Source organism: Pseudophryne corroboree, chromosome 12, assembly GCF_028390025.1.
Source record: "Pseudophryne corroboree isolate aPseCor3 chromosome 12, aPseCor3.hap2, whole genome shotgun sequence".
Taxonomy (NCBI): Eukaryota; Metazoa; Chordata; class Amphibia; order Anura; family Myobatrachidae; genus Pseudophryne; species Pseudophryne corroboree.
The window spans coordinates 146,323,158-146,335,646 of NC_086455.1; the positions used below are offsets into that span (position 1 = coordinate 146,323,158).

Sequence of the window (12,489 nt, forward strand, 5' to 3'; positions counted from 1 at the left end):
GGGGTGATTCCGAGTTGTTCACTCGCTAGCTGCTTTTAGTAGCATTGCACACGCTAGGCCGCCGCCCTCTGGGAGTGTATCTTAGCATAGCAGAATTGCGAACGAAAGATTAGCATAATTGCGAATAGAAATTTCTTAGCAGTATCTGAGTAGCTTGAGACTTACTCCTGCACTGCGATCAGCTCAGGCCGTTTCGTTCCTGGTTTGACGTCACAAACACACCCAGCGTTCGTCCAGCCACTCCCCCGTTTCTCCAGACACTCCCGCATTTTTCCCTGACACGCCTGCGTTTTTCCGCACACTCCCAGGAAACGGTCAGTTTCCGTCCAGAAACACCCACTTCCTGTCAATCACACTCCGATCACTTCAACAATGAAAATTCTTCGTTCTGCCGTGAGTAAATGTACTAAGTTTTGAGCTAAAATACTTAGCGCATGCGCATTTTTGTACCATTTTTGTACATTTTGTACCATGTACCATTTTTGTACCATTTAGTACCATGTGCATGCGCATTTTTGCCTTAATCGCTCCGTTGCGAAAATCGGCAACGAGCGAACAACTCGAAATGACCCCCACAGTGTATAAATTAATTATTAATTTGAAAAATGTAAACTGATAAAACCAGGGCTGGATTAAGGGCGTTGGACCGGACTAAACATGTTCAAGTGCCTATGCCGGGAAGGGGAGGAGCTGTGACCTGGGCTGTGTGGATGTGGCTAGAATCACCTAGGAGTGCTCACCCTCTACATTATAAACCCCACTGCATAACTTTTTGAGAAAACTAGAAATACAATTCTAATAGATGTGTGCGTAGGACCCCCGTGTTTTTCTGCTCTAACTCACCATCTTGTTTTGGTTTTTCAATTCCACCTTCAAGTGTTTTGGGTTCAGCTTTGGGTTTGGTTTTGGATCTGAGTTTCTTTAAAAATCAATAAAACCAGTTCAAATCATGTAACTCAGAACTGCTTTTGTTCCTATAGCATTACTAACATCAATTGCATTAATTTCCAGTCATTTTCCAGTCAATTTTGCCCACCTCACCATACACTGTCCTGAGTGAAATGGTGCAGCTCTATGCAAGATAGTAAGGGAGAGGTATGTTGTGTGGTGAAAGGAAGGGCGAAGAATAGTTTATAGAAGTTGGGGGAAACTAAAGAAATATGGAATGGAGGATTGGGTGGAGTTGGAGGGGGGCAGTGTAGAAGACGGGGAAATGTGAAGTAGGTGGATGTATCTGGGAGGGTATGTCTGAGATTATGCGTAGAGATTAATGAGCCTTGAGACATTACAGCAAAGTAGTGAAATAACAGCCCACAGCAGCACAACAAGGGGAGACAAGTGTACTCCAGAAGACTGGGATGTGATCTACACCTGTGGAACGCTGTATAGTTTAACACGTATTACACATGTATACTGAAGGACATTTTCAGGACATTATTTGTTCTTTTTTTTATGACTACATGGACATAGTTACATGAACTGACTGTGGATACCTGCCTGTTTACCAAAGACCTGACCAAGTAGATCTAGAGGGAGCATAAACTCTGGGATTAGGAACCCTACCAAACGTGGGGTCCTCTGTAAACTGGGAGTATACAACTCTGGCGGGTATACAGAAAGATAGTCCCACTGGGATCAACTGGAGAGAGCACTGTGACTCATCTATCATTGATTCCAATAAAAGGTCAAATACTGTTTGTCTCACTGCTCATTAATCTCTAGGCATAATCTCAGACATACCTTCCAGATACATCCACCTACTTTATATTTCCCCGTCTTCTACACTCCATCCCCTCCAACCCCACCCAATCCTCCATTCCATATCTCTTTAGTTTCCCCGACTCTTCTATACACTATTCTTAATGCTTCTTTTCACCACACAACATACCTCTCCCTTACTATCTTGTCTAGAGCTGTGCAGCATCCTCACATTTAAACAAGGTGGACATTCTCGTATACAGCATCACCACTTTCTATACATGGTCCAAGAAGAGGCAGAGTACAGCACCACCGATATATACCTGAGTGAAATGGCACCTAAACCCACAAGGGAGGAACATTGCAAACCAAACCCCGAGATTCTTTTTTTAAATCCCAGTTCTGAACTCGAGGGAAGACCTGACTTGGGATTCAGTACACTCAGATCCACAATAGTGATAGTGATCTGAGCTGGGACTCGGTTCTACTCACATCCCCAAATTTCAGTTCGGGTGTGTTCTGTTTTCAACAAAACCGAAAGGATTATCTTTAATTTTAATATTCATAATTTATGGTCAACTGTGGCCAACTAGGTAGCTGGTCATTATCGGCTGTTATTATGATGGGTCTATTTTAATGTGGAGGCCTGGAGCTGTAGCTTCTGCCCCATTGTTAATCTGCCGCTGAGTAAAACATGACAGGAGGACATCTCAACCTGTCACCTGTAATGAAAAAAATCCTTTATCTACAGTGCTTAGTGCAATTATGAGTCCTTCTCTGGGGAAAGCTGTAGGTAAGAGCAGGAGCCTGGCGACTGGGAAGAGATGGACCCTGGGGGAGAGAGGCCCGGGTGGCTGCGTCAGCTTATGTCTGACTCTGGCTGGAGGATGAGAGAGGGGCTGGGAGGAGGAGGGAGCTGTAATGCTCAAGCTGGTGGCTGGGAAATCTGGGGATTGTGTGGGGAGGGAAAGGACATGGGGCCATAGGAGATAGAATGCAGGGAGTTGGGACAGCTGTGGGGAGAGCAGCATTAGAGGCTGCTGGCTCAGGATGGGCCTCCATTGCACACAGACTCCTGGGAGCTCTGTGATGTCTATCAGGGGGGTCCTGTTAGGACAGTATGACCCTCTTCTCAACCCGCACTGTATGGGAGCAACTTTACTATGTCTTTGCTTCACATTAGTCTAGATCATAATCTCAGGAGACCAACGGCGGCTGCAGTCCCTGTGCTGCAATGCCGACTACCTTGTGCAACGGGGAACGCTAAGTACATATAAGCATACATGTTTAGCTGTATGTAATACATGTGGTGGCGTGTGTCCGGGATCGGCAGTGGCACTGTGTATCAGGGTGTGGTGTCGCAACTGTATCATTCATTCACACTGTACAGGGCATCAATTCACTGCATTTTAGATTGGCCAGAAGAGCAACGTTGACATGACTCGCCCTGAGTCATATCATCAAGCCCCCAGGCTCCTGTGAACTAGCCAATGAGAGTCTGGGAGCGGACTTAGAAGAGGAAACCCTAATGCCAAGTCTTGGGTTCTGCACGGCAGCTGTGGCATACAGCGCAGCTGCCGATTCCAAACACACGCTACCTCTTATATTACATACATCTACACATGTATGTTTATATGTAGTTAGCGTTGCCGCCCCTGCACAAGGTAGTACGTTTCAGGATAATGTGATTGTGGATCAGTCTCCCGGATCCCACCCATGTGTCTGGGGTCTTGATGATATGACTCATGGCGAGTCATGTCATCATTTCTCCACCCGCCAATGTAAAATGCAGTGAACTGTGGCACTGTACAGTGTGGGGCAGGTGAATTATACAGTTGTGACACCACACCCTCATCACCTCCCACCCGGCCAACCAGTATCGAGGGAACATTTTATAAGTCTTTAAGTTTGGTATAGAAAGCTATCCAGGTCCATTGGAATGGGGATTTTATATTGGAATAATCCGTCATGGGTTTTATTTTTCGACACAAAGGTTTATTTATTACATGCAACACAATATAAGTAATTTACAAAGTATCTTAATGTATATATGAGTGTGAGCTAAGATTTTCCCCAAAGTAGTTTGTGATGTAAACAGTACACAGGTGCGGTCTATAATGACCTTTGAGAGCCACTAGAATCTACCACCAGATACTGTATATGAAATAATATACAAGAAGGTATATGTCCCAAAGCACTCCAAAAAGTTCCAGAAATGTCCACATAAAGATGCAGCAATCAGACCTGTGTCACTTCAGTAGATTTTTCTGTACAACTCCTGATGTACAGTATATGAAATGTAAATCCATATAACCAAATAGTCACACTGCACCAACTGCTAGTGTGTCTCAAACACCCCCATAAAAAGATTGCAACATGCTTGCGTTTTTGCCGACAATCTGTGTTATAACCCAATATGCATAGTTCTTTGGGAACGGTGAAACAAATTAGATTTTAAATTGGCGCAGTGGGATTATGCAATTATAGATTGAGGATTTTTAGTGATGGCCCTTGTTTTGTGGAACAAAGGAACTGTTGTTTCCCAGTTAAAACTTTTTCTTTCTTTCTTTCTTTCTTTCTTTCTTTCTTTCTTTCTTTCTTTCTTTCTTTCTTTCTTTCTTTCTTTCTTTCTTCACTAGATCTTTGATTGCAGAGATTGTGCCACATCCTATAATTTACATGGACTTTTTAGTAGTGATGAGCTGGTTCGGTTTTACTCGGTTTTACTCGGTTCTCAAAATGCCATCTTATTGGCTATCCAAAACACGTGACATCCGTGAGCCAATAAGATGCCGTTTTGAGAACCGAGTAGAACCGAGTAAAACCGAACCCGCTCATCACTACTTTTTAGGCACCTTCTGCTCACTGTGAAAAATAAACCATCAAACACAAAAACATTTACATGTACCCAGGACAATTTAGGTGTCTCCTAACATATTTGATCAATTTAAGATATAAATGATACTTACTTTAGGAGATTTTTAGGAAATAAAAACTGAAACTATGAAGTGAATGAAAGTCTGTAAAGTGTTGGAGGAGAGTGCTCTGCACACAGTGTTCTGTCTACTGTCTGGGCATTAAGACCCAGGACTGCCAGAAGCGCAATCTCAGACCTAGTCAGACATGTGACCGCACATGTGCGATTCTACACACGTGTTCTTCTCTCCAAAATCCCATAGTGAAGGATAGAGACCCCACTATACCACTGCAGCACCAACTCTACTCATATTAGAGATTCCTACGCAACTACTGTGTATGTATGTATATGCATAAGAGGATGTATTACACAACCAGCATTATCTCCATATGTTCCTGGATGCAACTGGAGATACCGCATCCTGTACAAGCTGCTCACTGTTATTCTGCACCTGCTTTCTACCCATTAATAAACCAATCCCTGGTAAAGTTATCTACTGCGACGAGTAACTTCCACCTATTACCATCATAGGATCTACCAATATAATCTACTAGGAGGTTGGACCTTAGGCGCTGATTGTGAGCACTCCCATAATAAAGTCATGTTGTTGTTAATAGTTTGTTCCTGGATGACTGTTTAATACAGGTAAGCTGTGTTTAGACATCAGTTGCTATTGGCAAATGCAAACAAAACCACAAAGGTGCACAGATCAGCCACAACCGGTAAATTACTGTGCACCAAGGAAGACACTGAAGTGAGCATATTGGCTAAAGTGGACAACAGACTATTTTTGCATTTGAAAGAAAGAAAGGGAGCCATTGTAATATTATTTCTAAAACAATGGTTCTCAAGTGAATTGTGAGCTCTGCAAGCAGATCTATTACTACCTTTATAAAGTAAATTGATCAACAAAAATATTATTTAATCATTATTTCTTAATAGTTACACCAATTGAATGCAAATGTAATTTAATAAAATAGAGTAAGTGACATTGAGTGCCCCATTACACTATTATGAAATGATAAAGGGGGTCGTGTTGAGTTGGATGGAAAGTGCATTTTGCTGATAAGTAAAACAATACACGTTTTAGTTCCGTGTATGCATGCAATGCACAATTTATGGATGAATCCATGTAAAGTCTATCACATCTTGCACTTACGACTGCTTGCAGCTCCTTACACTTGAAGCGATGGGTCCACGGAAAGAGGAAGTGTGTAGGCATGGCCAAAGTACAATGTGTTCATGTTGGCTTAAATGCAACCTATGAAGACTCAGGAGTTAGGAAACTTGGGGGTTCTCACCCTGATGCACGTTACAGAATGGTGATGAAGACTAAAAGACACATATGCTACCCATGAAGAACTGGCTGCATCTTGTGGCATTGCCAATTCATCATAGCAAAATGTCATCCTTTTTGGACACAATATACTCTTACAGTTTAAGTTGAGCAACTCCAACTAAACACATCCTGTACAGAGTGAACCTCATGCCTCCAGCGTGTGTAACTCAATGTAAAGGGCATATGTATCACCATGCACCATTACGCTCCATCACAGTGTCTGCATGTTGTGTTTATAAGGCTGCAATCATGTTCACATGACTGTACTCACTAATAAAAGAAGTGACGCACAATAGAATCAATATAAGATGCAGGCACAAATCTGACGTGTGAGCCCGTCTTTTTAAAACAGAAATAATTTCAATGGCGAAACCAATGTCTCTGCCTTTTAATTACTTGCCGTGGTAAAAATATGGGTAACTCGCCGGAAATTGCACCAGAACCGGCATCTTGCAGGCTTTTACATCAGGCCCAAGAGGTGAGGGCCGCAAAGCGAAGTATATAAGAAGCAACCTAGGGGGTGATTCAGAGCTGTTAGCAAACCAAAAAAGTTCGCAATTTGGCAAAACCATGTTGCACTGCAGGTGGGGCATATGTAACATGTGCAGAGAGAGTTATATTTGGGTGGGTTATATTGTTTCTGTGCAGGGTAAAAACTGACTGCTTTATTTTTACACTGCAATTTAGAATTCCGTTTGAACACACCCCACCCAAATCTAACTCTGAATAACCCCCATAGACTGTTATCGGTCGGTGCTGGCCAGGCAGCAGGGATCATAGCCTGCTTAAAAACACTGCACCAACAGCTCACCTCTATAGCTTGCACAGTTCACTGCATGCTAGTCGCAGCACTGCATGGCAAAGAAGAGAGTTTAAGACAGTAGCCAGCATAGGAGAGGTCCCAGGTACTGGAGCTCATCCGCATAGCGTCGGAGCCAACTGTGTGCAGACAGGTGGGTCAGAGACATTGCCCGGGAGCAGTCTGCTGTCTCACTGGAGCAGCACAGCACTGCTGGTAAAAAAAAAAAAACCCTATTCCTCTGTAACTCCTCAGCACCCCCACAATTCCTGCACCCGGGGCGCATGCCCCCTTAGCCCCCCCCTAGTTACGGCCCTGCTGCATAGTCTTCATATAAATCACTGGGAGGCCTTCATCACATTCATCCTGTCATTTTCTGCTCAATTTTACAATAGGCTTCATAATTCTAAAACGATAATGGTTTCATTTGTAGACATTCGCAATGTTTTCTCTTTATTTTAAGCCATAATAACAAACGTATATTATAAAATTATTTGTTTATAACATAGCCATGCTTTCAATTCATGCTTCATATCTGAGACTTGGAAAACTTTTGCAGACTCAGCAATTAATTCAAATCTTGGTATGAGTGACCGTATGCACAGCACTATTATATAATAAGCTTGACATATAAACATTAGAGATGAGCGGGTTCGGTTTTACTCGGTTTTACTCAGTTCTCAAAACGGCATCTTATTGGCTCACGGATGTCACGTGTTTTGGATAGCCAATAGAAAAAATCCAGATAAAACCGAACTGGCGTTAATTCTGGCGTTAAATCCGAACCCGCTCATCTCTAATAAACATATACAAGAACAACAAGTCCGGCAATGTACTTGAATAAGCTGCTCCTCCTAATGGAGCAGTAGATTAAATAAAGACATAAAGACTTAAGAATTAAATCTTTTACGAGATTGCTGACCACTATAGAGAAGAGAAAGACGCCACAATAGCAGTGTGGAACATTAGTGAGAAATTGACGTGTTAAATCTGGATTAGTTCTTTATCTGGTCTTCCATTCACAGTGTCCCACACATTTATCCCCTAACACAAGTGAACAGACAGTGTGCAGCGTGCGTCTCGTTTAACTCATCCATATTAATAGCCAGAAATATGAATCACTGTGAAATGAATCACTTCACATGTGGAGTGCTAACTGTTTGTATTTTATTATTTTTCTAAAAGATCTCTTCCTCAACCATCAATTCCCTTCCCTTAAAAACACAAAAGCAATTAACAAATAACCTGTTTTAACCCTGGACATCTGCCTGCTAGATTTTAGGCCTAATTTCCCCTTTTTTGTCCCTGTCAAGAGCTTGTGAATAGTGTCAGGTCCGGATTTAAGGCAGAGTTCCCAGCTCAGGCTGTGTAAGTTGTCTTTAGCTATTATTCCCAGAACAAAAGCACTAACAGGTTTGACAAAGAAGGGTTTTCTGTTCCAGAAGAGAGAAACTCATGTTTAGAACGCAGGCGACCAACTTGGGCTTGTTTGGCTCCCATTCTCCTTCCATACAGGGGCACAGGGAGGCTTGCTAAAGAATGTGTGTATTCTGCTTGTGTCCCATTCAGATGTCCCCATGGGAAGTCACACCTAGTGCTGTCATCAGCTGCAGACATACAGGGATCCTGAGATGTCCTCAAACCTGGGTGAAATCATGAACAATACACTGAAGTAGCTTCTAATTAAACAAGGTCGGAAAATAGACTGTTTTTTTTTTTAGTTTGAAAATATGTGTTAACTTTCAATTCCAAATACCTGTTTTGTGGGAGAAGCCTCCAAACCATGGACAAATGTAATGGTCCAAGTTTCAATCTAGGCATCAAATCCATCTGAAAATATCATAATAATGCTGAGATAACATAAACTCTTTACACCTCTTGTTACTACAATGTGGAGTACAAAATGCATGTATTGGTTGTAATTATACTGTACAGGGAATACGCAGGCACCCGGCACTCCTCCTAGTGGGGGAGATTGGTAGTACATGCATATCAGTACAATCCATGTACTGGGACAGACTCAATAGTCACATTTTTATCCTCCCCTGTCTTACAACTCATCTGATTAAACAAGTGCTATGGAAACACTTACTGTACACTTATTGTGCCACACTAGTACAATGCATCCCATATATACCTGGAATTATATACTTCAATTGTGTTACACTATTACAATGCATCCCAAATATACCTGGAATTATATACTTCAAAGATGCACAAACAACCTTTCCTGTTATGAAAGTTAATTCAACAAATAATGAACCATAACCTCATCCAATACCTATGCATCTATTAGTAACATGTATCTCACACACAGCAATACATATGTTGGAGGGTTTAGGTAATATATAAACAATCCTCCAGCACAGTAGATGATTATACCAGTTTACTTATGGATTGGCACATATAATTCAAAACACTTGGTGGTTAATTATTAGAAAATGTAAATGAATAATTGTATTTTACTTTGTGCACATTGTGTATACTTCGTTGTAATTAGTTTACGTAATTAAAATTATGAATAAAGTGTTCTTGTTTGCTATTTTTATCTGTTTATAACCATTTAATTATATATCATAGTATGTCCTTGGAGGTCTATCTATATATTTATCTATGATCTATCGATCGATCGATCGATCGATCTATCTATCTATCTATCTATTTTTTATCTACTTTTTATCCATCTATGCCAAAATTTTCTATCAATCTTTCTACAATATCTCTATCTATCTATCTATCTATCTATCTATTTCTCTATCTGCAAAAATCTATCTATATGCATCTATATACTGTATCTGTCTACACAAATCTATTTATATGCTTCTATCTATCTACATAAATCTATCTATCTACACAGATCTAACTATATGTTTCTAACTGCATGAATCATCTACAAGATATCTATCTATCTATCTATCTATCTATCTATATCTATCTATCAAGACATCAAAAGCCCTACTTTATCATTCCTCTTAAATGTTGTTGTTTACAAAAACAGAGTTTTTTTAAGATGAAAATATCTCATATGAGTTTTAATTGAAATATACCATAATACAAACTATGCAAAATTAGTCTAAATAAATATTTTACATTCATCTTGAGCACATTATTAAGTCACTGTTGTGCAAGCTGTATATAATCTCTTTAATTGCTAGGAAATGGCATTATATTTAGTAACACATCACTTGTGGGAAAGATCTTAAAGCCGAATACAAACCTTTTAAGCAAAAGGTCCAATGGTTAAATAAATAAATCCACATAAACAGTCCACATTTTGATGTAAATTTCCTGCTATCAGCAACAGAGGCCAGCCTCTTTAAACAAACATTTCTCTCAGATGAAAAATTAGATTTCATTTTGCCTTTTATTCTCATTGTGCTGGTCATTCTGTGAAGAAGAAGAAAACTTCAAGCTATATATATATTGTTTTACATAACATAATAAATGAAAGGAGTTACACAATCTATATCAGCCCTACGGTATTAAAAGCCATTTCTTTTTGAGGATTTCTTTTAAATACTTAAAACACATAAAATAATAATAACAGCAAGAAACAAAATTATATTATTAAAATTAATGAGCACATTTGCATTACACATTATAACATTATAGAAATTATGGTAAATTAGTACTTGCACATAATGCTGTGGTGCAAATTGCTTCATACTAATTACAGTATGTGAATATTTATGGAACATTGAGATTATGAGTTATATGTAATATGTATGTTTGTGTATGCTTATACATATGTGTGTATATGTATATACATATGTGTGTATATGTATATACATATGTGTGTGTGTGTGTGTGTGTGTGTGTGTGTGTGTGTGTGTGTGTGTGTGTGTGTGTGTGTGTGTGTGTTTGTGCATGTGCAAATGTACATATATACAAATATATATACACACTTATAAATATATGTATATATATATATATATATATTTCTTTAATTTGGGACACCTTTGCACCTTTGATTTACCCAAGTTCCAGGGCTGACTAAGTAAACAGGTAAAAAAAAACACCTGTGTAAATGGTAGATTATGGGATGATATACTGTGTGTATATATATATATATATATATAGAGAGAGAGAGAGAGAGAGAGAGAGAGAGAACTTATACAATCTCAATTCCCACTGACTCATATAACAGTTATTTTATATTATGTGGACAGCTAGAGATTGTGATACAGGTGTGTAAGGATCACCCCAGTGTCGTGGTCATTTTATACCTTTCTTAGAAACCATCTAGATTTAAGAAAAGTGTAGATGAGGGGACCAGTTACAAACCATTACTATGATTTGGCCCTTGTTAGGCTAGATGATCTTGTGTCTATCAGGCCTGTTCTGAAGGTTTGATTTTGTGCTATGTTCTATTATTAAATGCTTACAGAAAATCCCATTTGGAGCATGTCAATATTATCCTGAGAACATGCATTTTATTTGGTGCTATAATGAACAAAACAGACCTAATGACTTCAATAGTGACTAGAGATCTCTGCTACTAGCAGAGCTTGTGCTGAAGAGCTGTGTCCTATGGAAAGTGGGAATCACTGCTCCGAAAAGGTGCTCTCCAAGTGTATTCCCCATTCCCAAATCTATTCATCCCATTGCTTCCCCCCATGCTGTGACTCTGGGAAAAATCCCCTCTGAATGGGCACCAACTGGCTGGAGATTGTATATCAGCAAGACTGTTTCTAACATACAGGAGCTTATTGTTATTAGTTTTGCCTATTGCTCACTCTTGTTCCAGAAAGTGTACATATACTACTCTATCCAATAACATGAGATGGGGTGGGGGTGGGGGGGATCTTATTTTAAACTGAAGTGAGAGAGAGAGAGAGAGAGAGAGAGAGAGAGAGAGAGAGATTTACAAAATAGAGTGCTAGTGAGGACATTAGATCTTAGGAAGTATCCAACCAGTTGCTTGAAATAGCATTAGCCAGCATTATAAGGTCCCAAAACAAATCTGGGGATTCTTGTTGTAAAACGAATTAAAAACTTTATTTGCTTTGTTATGGGAGCGATAGATGGCAAACGATTTAAGGCCTTTGGGAAACTCTATTTTTTTCCAACCTGGTCTTGCTATTTAAATTTAAAAAAAAAAAATCGGTGTAATGTACGCGTAAGAACGTTAGCGCTATACGCAAAAAGCTCCAATCTCCGCATGTACAGTATAGCTATGCGTAGTAACCTGGAAAATAACTTAAAGGATCTGAGAGTAACTAGAGGATCTGATAGTCACATATATTATCACAAGGTAAGTGCCTCTGAGATTGGCACACTAAGGGGGGAATTCAAATGTTTGAAAAGTCGGTTGGGTGTCTGTTTTTTCCTATTAGATAGGAAAAAAACAGACACCCAACTGACTTTTCAAACATTTGAATTCCCCACTAACTGTTTATTTGGCATCATATGTTACAGCGTCTATCTTCCGTGCGATATAGGAGAAAGCGTAAATATTTCAAAGTCTCAATTCCAGCGTAATGTTTCCTGCTGTGCTGCTGAGACGCACATACGCTGGCGTAAGAAATGTAGCTGTCTTGGGTATTTTGTGAAGTTATTCTTAATATCCTATATAATTTCACCTACCAATAGTATAGCGCAGAATTAGATACTTAATACAAACATAAGAAGCATATATTGTACATTTATTAATGTTAGCCCGGCTCCAGAATAACGATCAGAGGTAACATTGCAAGAACGAGTGAGCTCTCACAATAAAATCAGATTCTAATGAGC

The 12,489-nt window shown here is 39.7% G+C and overlaps 1 long non-coding RNA gene across 1 annotated transcript in view; it reads right to left on the reverse strand.

The window, feature by feature from the left end:
* Positions 1-3,652: 3,652 nt before the first annotated feature.
* LOC134981028 (uncharacterized) overlaps positions 3,653-12,489 on the reverse strand; it is a 43,116-nt gene continuing 34,279 nt past the window's right edge. The window contains exons 4-6 of the long non-coding RNA XR_010190504.1: positions 9,971-10,140; positions 8,510-8,583; positions 3,653-8,396 (exon numbers count right to left, since the gene is read on the reverse strand). This is a non-coding gene — a long non-coding RNA (uncharacterized LOC134981028). The remainder of the gene's footprint in view (positions 8,397-8,509; positions 8,584-9,970; positions 10,141-12,489) is intronic.